Below are 12,894 nucleotides of genomic sequence, written 5' to 3'. Positions count from 1 at the left end.
ACAGCACAAATTCTGGTTCCTTTTTCAAACTTACTTTGCTTCTGCCTATATCCACTGTCTCTGGTGGCAACACAAGCCACCATTCCCTGCAGGAAACTTTGAACAAAAGCAGGGGTCTTGAATAAAATATTCCATGAAACTTGCTCTTGTTGCTTGCTAGTGGAGGTAAGTCTGCGCTTTCACAGTTGTATGAAAGCAGACTTCTCTTAAAGATATCGCTGTAGGCTGCCTGTTTGTTTCCATGACAAATTCTCTCTCTGCAACTGACAGCTAAATAAACCATTTGGTATCACTGTTAACTTCAAGCTTGCTGCTGATCACCCAGTAGGAAGCAAGTCAAATTCTACATGTTGGGTTTTTTTAAGTAAGAATTTACAGCTACACTCCTCTCTACAGCACTCATCTAGCACCATGTACCCACAAAGCACCAGCTTAGAGACCAGGTATTTTTCTTATTAGTGAACTGTTTCTCGGGCTACATTATATGCAGAATATTGTGTCTAAGTAGACTTCATCTGTGACTGAATTCCCACTGAAACAGAAGAATAAGGGATATGAAAAGTGAGATTAATATATGGCAAATGGACAATTTGCTGACAACCTGATGGATGGCTTGATTGCTGCTTTGGAGGAAATAATGTTATATTACTAAATTCAAAATGTAAGTAAGCCTGGGGGCTATCTAATTTGCTGTGGCTTACATCAATTCTAAGTAAAGACAGGAGGCACTGTGTGTATGTCAAACACATCTAGATCTTCTAAAATCTGGCTGCTCTTGGTTTCCTTTATCTCTACCTAAAATTTCCTTAAAGGACTTACCTTCCTACACATTTGCTGAGTTACCCAATTTCTTGCCACAATGAGGCACCAAATTTACTGAAGTCTTGTAAACTAAACTCAGTTGGAAAAATACACAGAGAATCATAAGAAATTTAAAATTCTAATTCTTAATAAATTTAATATAATTAAGTCCATAATTATAAAAATTACAAAGAACTATAAAAGAAGGAACACCCAGATCAGAAACTCTTGATCTGAAAATAGTAGCTCTGCAAAAAATGGTGCTCAACAAAAAGAAGCACAGACATTCAACTGTCTTAGTGATGAAGCTGTTGGTCTTCGGCAAGCTTCAGCAAGTCTGAGACCTTGGTAAATGGCAGGTTGTAATCCTTTTATATGGCTTTAGACTTTCCATAAGCTCCTTAAGGCCCAGGAACTAAGTATGCATGGCCTTCTGAAATGTAGTGTGTGGAGATCATTGTAAAAAACTGCCAGCTGCATAGAAGTGGGTGCAATATGAGACAGCATCTACTGTGTCTTCCACAAACAGAAACTCCTGCGTGAGTGATGGTGGGTTCGTCCTCTCCAGAGCAGAGACAAGCTCTGAACCCAGAACACTCTGCCCTTGCACAGAAGGCAATGCCCTCCCTTTTTCTTGTTTTGCAGAAACTTGCCCAGACTGGAATTGTGCAGTCTGGCTTCATAAAGAGTTTTAAATAAAGGACTTAAAAGGAAGAGTCCCTCCCATTATTTTTTTCTAAGGCAAAATCCAAAATCTTAAATACTTGAGCATCTCAACATTATTACTGTATTCCATGGGGTTAGTGAAAGACAAGGCTTGGTCCAAATTTACCCTCGTGCCAACTAGAACTCTGCATCCATAAAGCCCTGAATTATGGCCCCAAAACCGCAGGTCAGGCATCAATCATAGTCTGAGTTGTCTGTGCTCTTCTCCATTCAGCAACAGAAAAAAGAAAATGTTCCTTAAAAAATGTTCATCACCCCCAGTGAACTGGAGTGTTCGTGTTGCCAAGCAACTGCGCTGCATCTCTGCACCTCTAAGACCCACAGATCAAAACCCAGTGTCAACAGAAAAGTTTGAGAGTCCAGTCAGGATTATGGCACATGAATATTGATAAGAAAAATGCAAGAAGAGGGTACATATCTGCAGCTCTGTTTTTTTTAATTAATATTGTTCTCAATGGGGCTACCAGTATAAGAGCCAGATGTTTTTCAAAACTTCAAGACAAATACAGGTGCTTTTCAACTTGCAAAAAGTTGGTTATTCAATTTGCAGTCAAGCAGATATTTTGCAACTACTGTAGAAACACTCATTAAACCCCTGAAGAGCTGGGTCTTGGCCATTACTGATGTATTCCAGAGGGAACAACACTGTTTTTCACCAGTAACAGCAAATATATTCTGTTCTCTTACAATGTCAACATATTTTCTTCATGTCTCCTCTTGTCTATGCTGTCCTTGAATATCAATTAGTTCTTTGGACAGATAGCCCAGAGTGCATTACATCATTACTTTGCACCTTTCCGGGGTGACACTTAGGTCCAAGGCTGAGCAGAAGTGGAAGAAGAGATAGACAGAGGTGGGACTGCCTGCTGAGCTGTGCCTCTGCCATGCCATTCATCAGAGAAAAAACAGCAACCAGGATAAACCATGGGTGGGGGCAGGTTATGGTGAGGGGGCACAGACTGGGTACCATTTCGGTAACTAGTTTAATTGGCTCTTCTGCAAAACAGCTCTTGAAATAGTTAAATGGAAATAGTGACTGCACTGGGAAATCCACGTAAGCCCAGGGAATTCCTAAGCTAATAACTAAACACACAGAGTTTAGAAAGTCAGATAATTAAAGAAGGAGAGAGGGGAAAGCAGACTAACATATTTCTGCGCTAAAGCTCCCAATGTCCACCCTTACAAACAACACACTGAACTTCACCAAGTAACAGAATCACTGCAGTTTATCAGGCAGATGTTGTGCTTGTATCAAAAAATCTCACTAGCAAGATGAAAGTAGGTTGGAGATAGAGCAGTCAGATAACACAGAATAACACAAGCTATCATCTCTGAGCAGTGGAGCAGGATTAACCAGAGGGATGAAGATTTCTAGCAGAGATCACATTGCAGTTGGTAGAGTATTTGCTGTGAATGCAGAGCTGAAGCAATGTGGAAGCCAGACGAGTGGCTCAAAGAAAGATGTAACTACTACTAACAGATCTCTGAAATAACAAAAAGAGAGAAAGAGATTAAAGTAGTGCAGACCAGGGACAAGGCAGAGACAGCTCTTGAGGTAGAGGTAGACAACAGGGGTATAAGGTGTAAGTCACTGGATCAAAGATAAATATGATATGTTTGATTTTCTAATACATATATGAAATCTGTTATCAAGAAACAAAGCAAAGCTTTTAATTAGTATGCCTGCAAGTTCAAGCATGATCAAAAATATGGTGAATATCTGAGTTACTGAAAAGATGATTTGAAATAATCATGTAAGCACAACAATCATAGAATAGTTAGGGTTGGAAAGGACCTTAAGATCATCTAGTTCCAGCCCCCCTGCCATGGGCAGGGACACCACACACTAAACCATGTCACCCAACCTAGCCTTGAACACTGCCAGGGATGGAGCATTCACAATTTCCCTGGGCAGCCTTTTCCAGTGCCTCACCACCCTCACAGTAAAGAACTTCCTCCTTATATCCAACCTAAACTTTCCCTGTTTAAGTATGAATCTGTTACCCGTTGTCCTATCACTACAGTCCCTAATGAAGAGTCCCTCCCCAGCATCCCTATAGGCCCCCTTCAGATACTGGAAGGCTGCTATGAGGTCTCCACGCAGCCTTCTCTTCTCCAGGTTGAACAGCCCCAACTTTCTCAGCCTGTCTTTATACAGGAGGTGCTCCAGTCCCCTGATCATCCTCGTGGCCCTCCTCTGGACTTGTTCCAACAATTCCATGTCCTTTTTATATTGAGGACACCAGAACTGCACACAATACTCCAGGTGGGGTCTCACAAGAGCAGAGCAGAAGGGCAGGATCACCTCCTTTGCCCTGCTGGTCACGCTCTTTTTGATGCAGCCCAGGATACGGTTGGCTTTCTGGGCTGCAAGTGCACACAGAAACTGGCTCATGTTCAGTTTCTCAAGAAAACTATTAAGCCCTTGATACTCTGACAAAGAGGGCAATAACAGTATATCCAATTTAGATTACAGTTAGAACCATCATATTTTAGACTGCATTATACATTGCCTGTGGAGTGATTTATTTCATTGAGAGACTGTAGCATGTAAGATTATAGAAAAACAGGGGATCATTCTTCAGACAATGCTGTTGCCCTTGTGTGTGACATAACATATTTGCAGATTTCTTACATCAATAACTTGTGTAATGAACTAAAACTGGAGAGGCACATGCTCAAATTAGACAGCTTCAAAGTCAAAGGGATTTGCTTTGGTCAGTGGTCCCTAGCCAGTGATCTCTCTGGTGAACTGAAAACATTCGAGAGCCGAGAGGCAGCAGCTAAAAGAGATGCTATGTTGTTCCTCCCATACCCAAATTCACAAGCATTTGGCTTTAACAGTGAAAGCGTATACAAACAGGCACAGTTCATGTAATGCAGTTCTCAGTTCTGAGACCCCGTTTTCTTCTGTTGTGGCCTTTCATCTCCTAATTCTCATGCTCACTCAAATTCTCTTGCCTGAGCAGATGACGCCGGGCAGCAGGCAGGCAGCATGGTCCTGCGTATCAGGTCATGCTTAGCAAGGCTCCTTCTGGGAGGGAGTATGGACTCGGGAGGGCATGACTACTCCTGTAGCATTTCAGTAGATTACTGTCTATACAGCACCTGATTTTGGCTACTTCTGCCCTGCCACACATGCATTCCCTCTTGGTTGCTGCTGAAGGAGAACCCCATTTGCTGGCAGATCTAGGGAAGGAGGTTTGGGCATTTGGGGTTCTGTAGGAACTTTGAAGAGCTGACAGGCAATGCAGTTTGGAAACTCATTGATCTCTGGAGGCCAAATATCTTCCACCATGTAGAAAAATCAGAAAGTCCTCACATTAATACTCAGTCTGCCTGGAAAAGTATGCCATGCTACCCATGGTGATTTCATATTTCACACTGCTCACAGTTATTTGGAGATGAGGCTTTCTGTGAGGGAAATGACCATTACCAGGGTACTGGGACATTACTTGTTGTTGCAAGTAAAGCTCAGATAAACTGTCTGTGTGCAGCTAATAGAGATTCACTCTGATCTCACTGTTAGGAGCTGGCTATGTGACATTACAACTACAGAGGTGCAGCAGAAGCCACCCATGCCCCTTGTTCCTCCTCCACTGACACCTGGGTGCCCCAAGGCACAGGTCCCCAATCTCAGAGCAGCAACCAAATGCTCAACAGGAGCACCTCCAAGGAGGGACTGGAAGAGAGCCCCAGGTATCTACCTACCCTCCATCTGCAACACTGAATATCACAGGTTAACTGGAGGGCAGACGATAACATTGAGGATGCCCTGGTACAAAAGTCCACCTGCTCTCCAAAGATCCCTATTAGAAATCAGAATTTTCAAACAATTGGATAGATTTTTGTCACTGTCTGGACAAATGCTGGGCCTCAAGAATGTCAAATATAGTATGGCAGCCACGACACAGCTACAGCAGCATATCGACTCCAAAACCAAGCTTACTTGCAAGCAAGTGATTTCGTTTTATGTCTCCACATCTGTTATAAATTGCAGGAAAAGTGGACTGCAGATAGCTGTAGGGAGCAAGGTCAGCACCAAGAGAATAGACGTCAAATAGTCAAAATCGTGATTACAGAATGTGCCAGCTTGAGAAGGAAATTTCTATTTTGGGAGTATATTAGAAGCAATACAAAGGCTTTCTGTTTCACCTCTTATGCTCCACATATGCCGCCTTTCTTGATATTTTCCTGCAGCCTGATGTCCCCTGGAGAGCTGGCTGGGTTTGCTAGGTGCAATAGGCCAGACCTGCCAACATATGTTGGGATAATAGGGTTCCAGCACTTCCCTCTAGAAGCAAAGAAGCAGGTATAGGCGAAACTCTCCATTCATTTACAGGGAAGCTGTTCTTAAGAAAGGTTAAGGTAAATCTTGCAAAATATTTAGTCTGAATATTACCTTAAATGTTCAAATTATTTACTTCCAACATGCTGTCTCTTTTATCAGTTCCTTTTCTGCAAATATTACTAAAACAGATTTTTGCTGGCACAGCTATTTAAAGAAAGAGAATATCAGTATAACATACATGAATATTCATAGTGATAAAATTTTACTTTTACAAGCACCAATATGTACACCAACACGTTTATTAAGCCACATGAAAAAAATACTGCCATGTGGCTTATCCAGCCAATTGCAGAGAGCTACTGCATCTCAAGTACCGAGTATTCACAAGGTACTATAAATGAGCAGTCCAAAGAGACAAATCCATTAACATTTGTACAGTGCACTGACTAATGCACAATTTTAATGAAATGGGTTTGTGAAGTTATTCTTATTAATGACATTTATGAATTAGAGTGCTTCTGCAAAAGCTGTAGCAGTCGAGTATTGCTACCTCACAAGTAGAGAAACAGGTTACAGTCACATAATAAATCACTATGTAATGTTATTCTCTGTAGTTTTATCTTCACTTTATAACAGCACCTTTCCAACTGTCTACAGTGTTTCTTGACTTCCAGAAGACATAGGCTCAGTCAGTCTCATACAACATATAAAATCTCTGCTGTACTTTTTCTATGAAAGATGGGGGGGGGGGTGTTAAGCTAGTATCTTCACCTTGATCATTACAGGATTCTAATGTACTAAAAAAAACAAAAGTACACACAAAGGGGGACTATTAAAAAAAAACATTTGTATCCTTTTATTCTTTAAATGTAATTTTCCTTGAAATGGGTCATACAAGCAACACTCCTTTATCACGGAAAGGGGTCAGTCCTGCATAATGCTGAAGGACACTGTAATAGATAAGGAGATTCTGAAGCAATTTTATATATAATTCTACTACCATCCCTTTATTCCTTGATGCCAACTTAATTCTCATCTGAAGTGCAGGTAAGAGCCCTAGCTGATAAGGACTTTCAGGGAAGTGTTGCAGAGGAAAAGCTCTGAGCTATTTCATATAAAAGATCAGGTTATTGAATTGTAAGTTTCAGTCAGTTTTTGAAGGAAAATTACTACATAGCTTCATATAAAGTGAATATATAATAAAGCTAAACATCTTGTGCATGTATATTGAAGATAATGAATAGCATTTGGAATAGTGTCAGTAAGACTTTTTAAAAAAAGCTCAAAGATAACAAAATCACCTGTTCTTTACTCAACTCCCCAAAATATTCCTAACACAAATATTGTCAGTTAATAACCAGTTCTGCCTTAATGAAAGCAAAACTTAAGCTTAATTAGAACATGCTGCAATTTCCCATCCTGCACATCTTGCATCTTAGTTTTCTTACTCTTTTCCCCTGAACAACTGACTGTTTTTCCCAATCCCCAAACCTCTTCACTCAGACCAGGCTTTGTACAGGAGATCTGGTCCCCTGGCAATCAAAGCACATGCTCCTTTGACCTTCATTCGGCAATGCATGCTGTTGTACAATGTTTTTAACTGCAGTAATGCCTCAGAACCTGCCACTTCATGTTAGCACAGAAATTTCTGTACAGCCTTTTTTCCCACTTTTTGGAGTGAAATGGGAACTCTGTATCTGAAGATACAGCCCCTATTCCCCCCTCTGGATCATTCATTGAGGACAGCAGATGTACCCTTGGGTTTTGTACACTCAAAAGAACAATTTCTGTATTGTGCTGCTAAAACGTGGTACTTAATGTCATGAATTTAGCATCTGTCTATTTGGTTTGTTGTGAAGACAAGTGTCCTGGTTTAACTCCAGCCAGCAGCTAAGCCCCACACAGCCGCTTGCTCAATAGACCACAGTGGGATGGGGGAGAGAATCAGAAAAGTGCGAAAGCTACTGGGTTGTGATAAAGGCAACTTAATAAGTAAAGCAAAAGCTGTGAGCACTAGTAAAGCAAAACAAGGAATTCGTTCACCACTTTTCATGGTCGGGAAAGTGTTCACCTTCCTCAGGAAAGCAGGGCTGCATCACATGTAATGGTTACTTGGGAAGACAAACACCACCACTGAACATTCTCCCTTCCTTCTTCTTCCCCCAACTCTATATGCTGAGCATGAGGCCGTATGGTATGGGATATCCCTTGGGTCAGTTAGGGTCAGCTGTCCCAGCCATATCCCACCCCAACTTCTTTGTGCACCCCCAGCCTGCTCACTGGTGGGGTGGTGTGAGGAGCAGAAAAGGCCTTGACTCAGTGTAAGCACTGCTCAGCAATAACTAAAATATCCCTCTGTAATCAATGCTGTTTACTGCAGAAATCCAAAACACAGCCCCATACCAGTTACTTTGAAGAAAATGTACTCTGTCCCAGACAAAACCAGCTCAACAAGGAGGAAAGGGATGGATTTTCTAGTAGCTCAACCTGTAGAAATGTTACAATACCATTTGACTACCAGAGATTTTTATTTTTCACTCAGTGAGCAACCAGTATGATTTTTCTCTTCTTCATCAGATCAGCTCTCAGCCCCAACACATTTAATCAGCACAGTTATATTTTTAAACTTTAGGATAACTTTGTAGCTTCTAGAGAGCACAGCTAACAGGAAGGTAAGATGCCTTACCACCTTTTAGAACACAGAATTCCCACCATTCAGGTTTGTCAAATAAGTGCAAGATTACATCTGCTTTGGCCATCTTTTTGGATTTTAGTTTTTGTTTGTTTGCTTGTTTATCTCAGGGACTAGAGCAGTAAGTGTGGCAAAGCTCAATTATAACTACATGGGGCAAGGCCAACCTGGTATTACCTCCAGAGTGCAAGCAAGAACATCATTTTTTCCCACCTGATTCCAGATATTACATCAGAAATAAGATGTCACATCTTGAAAATACTTAAATTTTTAAGCTAGTTTCTGGGTTTGAGAGATCACAGCTCTCTCACGGGTGAGGTCTCTGTTATCGCTATAAACAACTGCTTCATCAGTATTTCCTTGCCAAACTTTTACATGTCCCTTAATTTATTTACAAGCCTCTGAAATGTGTCTATAACCTTAAACACTTGGAACCCTGGTGAATGGTGAAAGCTAATTTAATTGAGTAGCACCATCTAAGGCTGTTTGCCAGGACTCCGTAGAATGGTCTACTGAGGTTATATATTTTGCTCTGCTTAGTCTGTCATTTAATTTATTCCTGGCATTGTGTAGACATCCAGTATTGTAACAGTGCCTAGCTCCCTGTAATAAATACAGGTCTCCCTAGCTTTGTGCCTTGCACAGCAGCAATACAGGACCCATGTGATCAACAGATGACTTCCATAGCCAAGGTGTCAGTCTGCCTTGTCGCCTACACTTCATTCAGGTCCCCTGTGATGTGGAAACTGACCAATGTCTGCTCCTTGCACAGGACTGATTTTTGGAGAACACAGGCTTGAGCTCTTTCTGTCAGCTCTGCTTCTTGCTTGGGCTCAGATCGTCACACTGTCACAGGCAGCCCCTGCACTTACACATGTTTTTGTCAGCCAAGCGTAGAGGGTTGACCCTGTTTGGATGTCAGGTGCCCACCGAGGCCGCTCTATCACTCAACCTCCTCAGCTGGATAGCAGAGAGAAAATAAAACCACATGGGTCGAGATAAGGACAGGGAGAGATCACTCGCCAATAACTATCATGGGCAAACCAGACTTGAATTCCTCACAGGATACACCTCTTTTTTTTTTTTTCTTTTTGTCAACTTTTTCCTCTGCTCTGAATGCTGACTGCTCTTCTTTCTTTCTTTCTTCCTTCCTTCCTTCAGTGTTTCAGAGAAGCAATTTCAGCCGGGTCTGTACAGGTGTAGAGCCCTCTATATCTTTGCATACGTGGTGACATATACACACTTGGTTTATATTCACACTCAAACAAGGTATCTGATTACTCCATCTCAACAACAGTCTCTCAGAATATGCCAGGCCCTGCCAACATGGTCTTTTTCCATGCCAGAAAGCAGAAAAGGTTTCTGCAAAACTTAAAGAGTCATTGATATCATGGTGGATGCAATAGTAGCATCAAAAACCATGACCATTCTTGCTCTATGTACATTTATTCCTGTCATTGATGGAGTCAATGTCAAAAAGTTGTCATGTAATTTGAGGCACATCTTACTGTGGACTGTGACTGCCCATTCAAAGCAATGACACATCTTTCCAAAGATGCTAGAGAGTCTGATTTTTATCTCTGCACACTCTTACTGACTGCGATGAGTTTGAATAAAAATGGGTGCTCCCTTTCTCTTAACTTTTCAGTTAACCCCTGAATTAGGCTAAATCTGAAATTAGGCTAAATGTTGCTAGGAAAAAATATGTAATAGATGTATATTTCTTTGCAATTTTCCCTTCTCATTTGACTGCATTTCTATCATTCCACTAGCATTATTTTCTTAGTTGTAGTTTCTTTGTGGAATAGATTATAGGGACACTCTTGTCAGAATCCCAGTACTGTAATACGTTTATCTTGACAAAAAAAACATGAGGCCATGAAATGCCTACTATATCCCTGGCAGATGCAGAACTGAGACAAAGAGAGACTAAATGCTTTTTCTCAGGTTACAAGGGATGTCTGTGGCAGAGTAGGACACAGATCCCTAGATTAATGCCCTTACTGGTGAAGTGCCTTTCTTTTACCATGCCTGGTCATTTGAGTAGATAGTAAATTCTTGTTTACTTTTAAAAGATGTGGAGGATGCAAAAGTTATTTCCCATTTTCAGTCACACTGCTGAAAAAAGGCATGGACATTCATGCTGCAGTATCTCAATACAACAAATGCCGAAAGACAGTGAGCATCACTGCGAGAGTCAGGACATGGTCGTGGCATGCTTATCAGCCTCTTTCCAGAGAGGGTACTGAGAAGGGTATTTTTATAACATGACAGATCAGCATCTTGCCTGTAGACACATACAAAATTCTTGTTATAGCTAAATTCAGTTTTTAATGCAAATATAAAGGTGAAAATATTAGTGGGTATACCGTGGAAAATACACTGAAATCTGTAATTTCTGCTGCAGTTGATATCAGTTATTAAAGTGCACTGACAGATCATGTCATATATTGACAAAAAGCAATAATTTCATTCTTCTGTGGTATCAGCTGAAAATGAGGAAAATAATGGACTTCGTATTTAAGCTGCAAATACATTTAGGATGAAGGATTTTCTTTCGCTACTTCAAATTTTATTGGGGGGAAAAAAAAAAGCCATCTTAGAAACCTGAGGCTTTTTTAAAGTGTGGTTATGATTCTTAGCACATTCTTTATACAGACTGGAAGAGGAGTATGGTCTTACAATGACCTGCCCAAGGCCACTTACTGAATAAGTTAATCAAACTAGGTTGGGATTTAGCACCTTTTTGAATTCCTAATCTATCATATCACTGCTCCCTGGAGCTCCACTGTGGTTTTGGTAGGAGACTAAGACCATCTCTAGGTAAGCTATCATTAGTTATTTAAGACTCATAAAAATACTGTGTAATGTTTGCACATCCACACTGTGGTTTCCACTGCATCTTGTTAGGCAAGCATCTCTTAGAACTATTTTTGTAGATTAAAGGATTTTTTCAACATTTCTTAAATATTTTTAAGTCTACTAGGGGAAGAGTTCATACACCCTTCCCTCCCACTGGGAGTATGAGCCAAATTTTTCAAACCAAAATCTAAACTCTAAACATTTAAAGTTAAAATGTACATTTCTGAAATTCAACTTTTGAACTTACCAATGAGCATTCAGAATAATGATGTCATTTATGAAAGTTTATTGATGTTCCAAAGCCAACCATCTTAGCTCTCACTGACTTCAGTGGAAGTGTGTGCACATAGTCTAGACCAGCAAAGACACTAGAGGTTTTGTGAAAGACGGTGTTAGTAGTCTCAGTGTTGGAGTTTTTTTGTTAGGATGAGTGTACTCAGTTGCAGAAAGAGTGTAACACTTCTTACACTTCAATTATTTGATCTATCTCATATATGGTATGTTTTATAATATGTGGTTTCAAGCCACCATTAGACAGGCACATAGCCCTCTCTGGCATCTCTTACTACAGATATGTAGTATTAAGAAAATAATTTCAATAGCACTTTCAAAAACAATTTGCTCAAAAATATATAGCAGTAAAGTTTGTCTTAACAACAAAGCTTGAAACACTTTTTCAATAACACTAGGTAGTAATAATTTGAGTTTTTCATGTTTTCCATTCAGAAACATCTTGAAATTGAAAATTGTCTTTTTTGTTAAATAGATTTTTGCATTTGTTTCAAGTTCTGAGATTTTCTTTAGTCAAGAACTTACAAAAATGTCAGGATTTTTTCATTTCCCTTGTTGTCTTTCCCTAATTATCACAGGGAAAATGAGGCAAAGAAAAAAAAGTGAAACAATACATGACGTTCTAAACACTAAAAGAATTTATGTGTTGACTTTCAAAATCAAAAAATACAGTTTTAATTTGTATTTCACTGTTGGGAAAAAAAAAAACTAGGACTTTAAGAGTTTTGAAAAACTTTTTTAACTGTTAAAAATTATTCATTAAAAATGCTAGCCACCACATAAAATTATAATTTGCATCTTATTTGTGATAAAAAGAGAAGCTTGCTCTTGATTCCTTTACTTCACCCAGTCTTTCAAGGTCAATATATTAAAAAAGTCATGAGATCAGTGATGAGACAACAATTGCTTATTCAGTCCATTCCTTCTTCCCTTAATATTTTTCTGCCAAAAGAATGGAATAACTACTGGGCAAGGTCACATATGGATGGCAACAAAAAGAAAAGCTCTAGTAGGAGTTCTATAACAGACTCTAACTATGGCGAATTGCATTATTTCTTAAATTATCAATTACAGGCTCTTTTAATTAGTTTCCCACAACCTGTGCAGTGGAATGTGTCAGAGGATGGGTGTCTAATTAGAGATGAGGCTTGCTGCAGTATCTGCTGTGCAAACCCCAGGAGCAGTGACATGTCCTGGCACTGGAGAAAAAACCCTCTGTAAAACTGACAGC

The 12,894-nt window shown here is 40.0% G+C and overlaps 1 long non-coding RNA gene across 1 annotated transcript in view; it reads left to right on the top strand.

Annotated features, from left to right (window-relative positions):
- Nucleotides 1-3,591: 3,591 nt before the first annotated feature.
- The window catches only part of LOC134171157 (uncharacterized), a 56,610-nt gene continuing 47,307 nt past the window's right edge, over nucleotides 3,592-12,894 (top strand). The window contains exon 1 of the long non-coding RNA XR_009967519.1: nucleotides 3,592-3,696. This is a non-coding gene — a long non-coding RNA (uncharacterized LOC134171157). The remainder of the gene's footprint in view (nucleotides 3,697-12,894) is intronic.

This window comes from Pezoporus occidentalis, unplaced genomic scaffold, assembly GCF_034315485.1.
Source record: "Pezoporus occidentalis ecotype Australia unplaced genomic scaffold, CSIRO_AGI_Poc_V1 ctg4, whole genome shotgun sequence".
Classification (NCBI taxonomy): domain Eukaryota; kingdom Metazoa; phylum Chordata; class Aves; order Psittaciformes; family Psittacidae; genus Pezoporus; species Pezoporus occidentalis.
The sequence above is the reverse complement of the archived record's forward strand: the minus strand, read 5'-3'. Positions and strand labels throughout refer to the sequence as shown.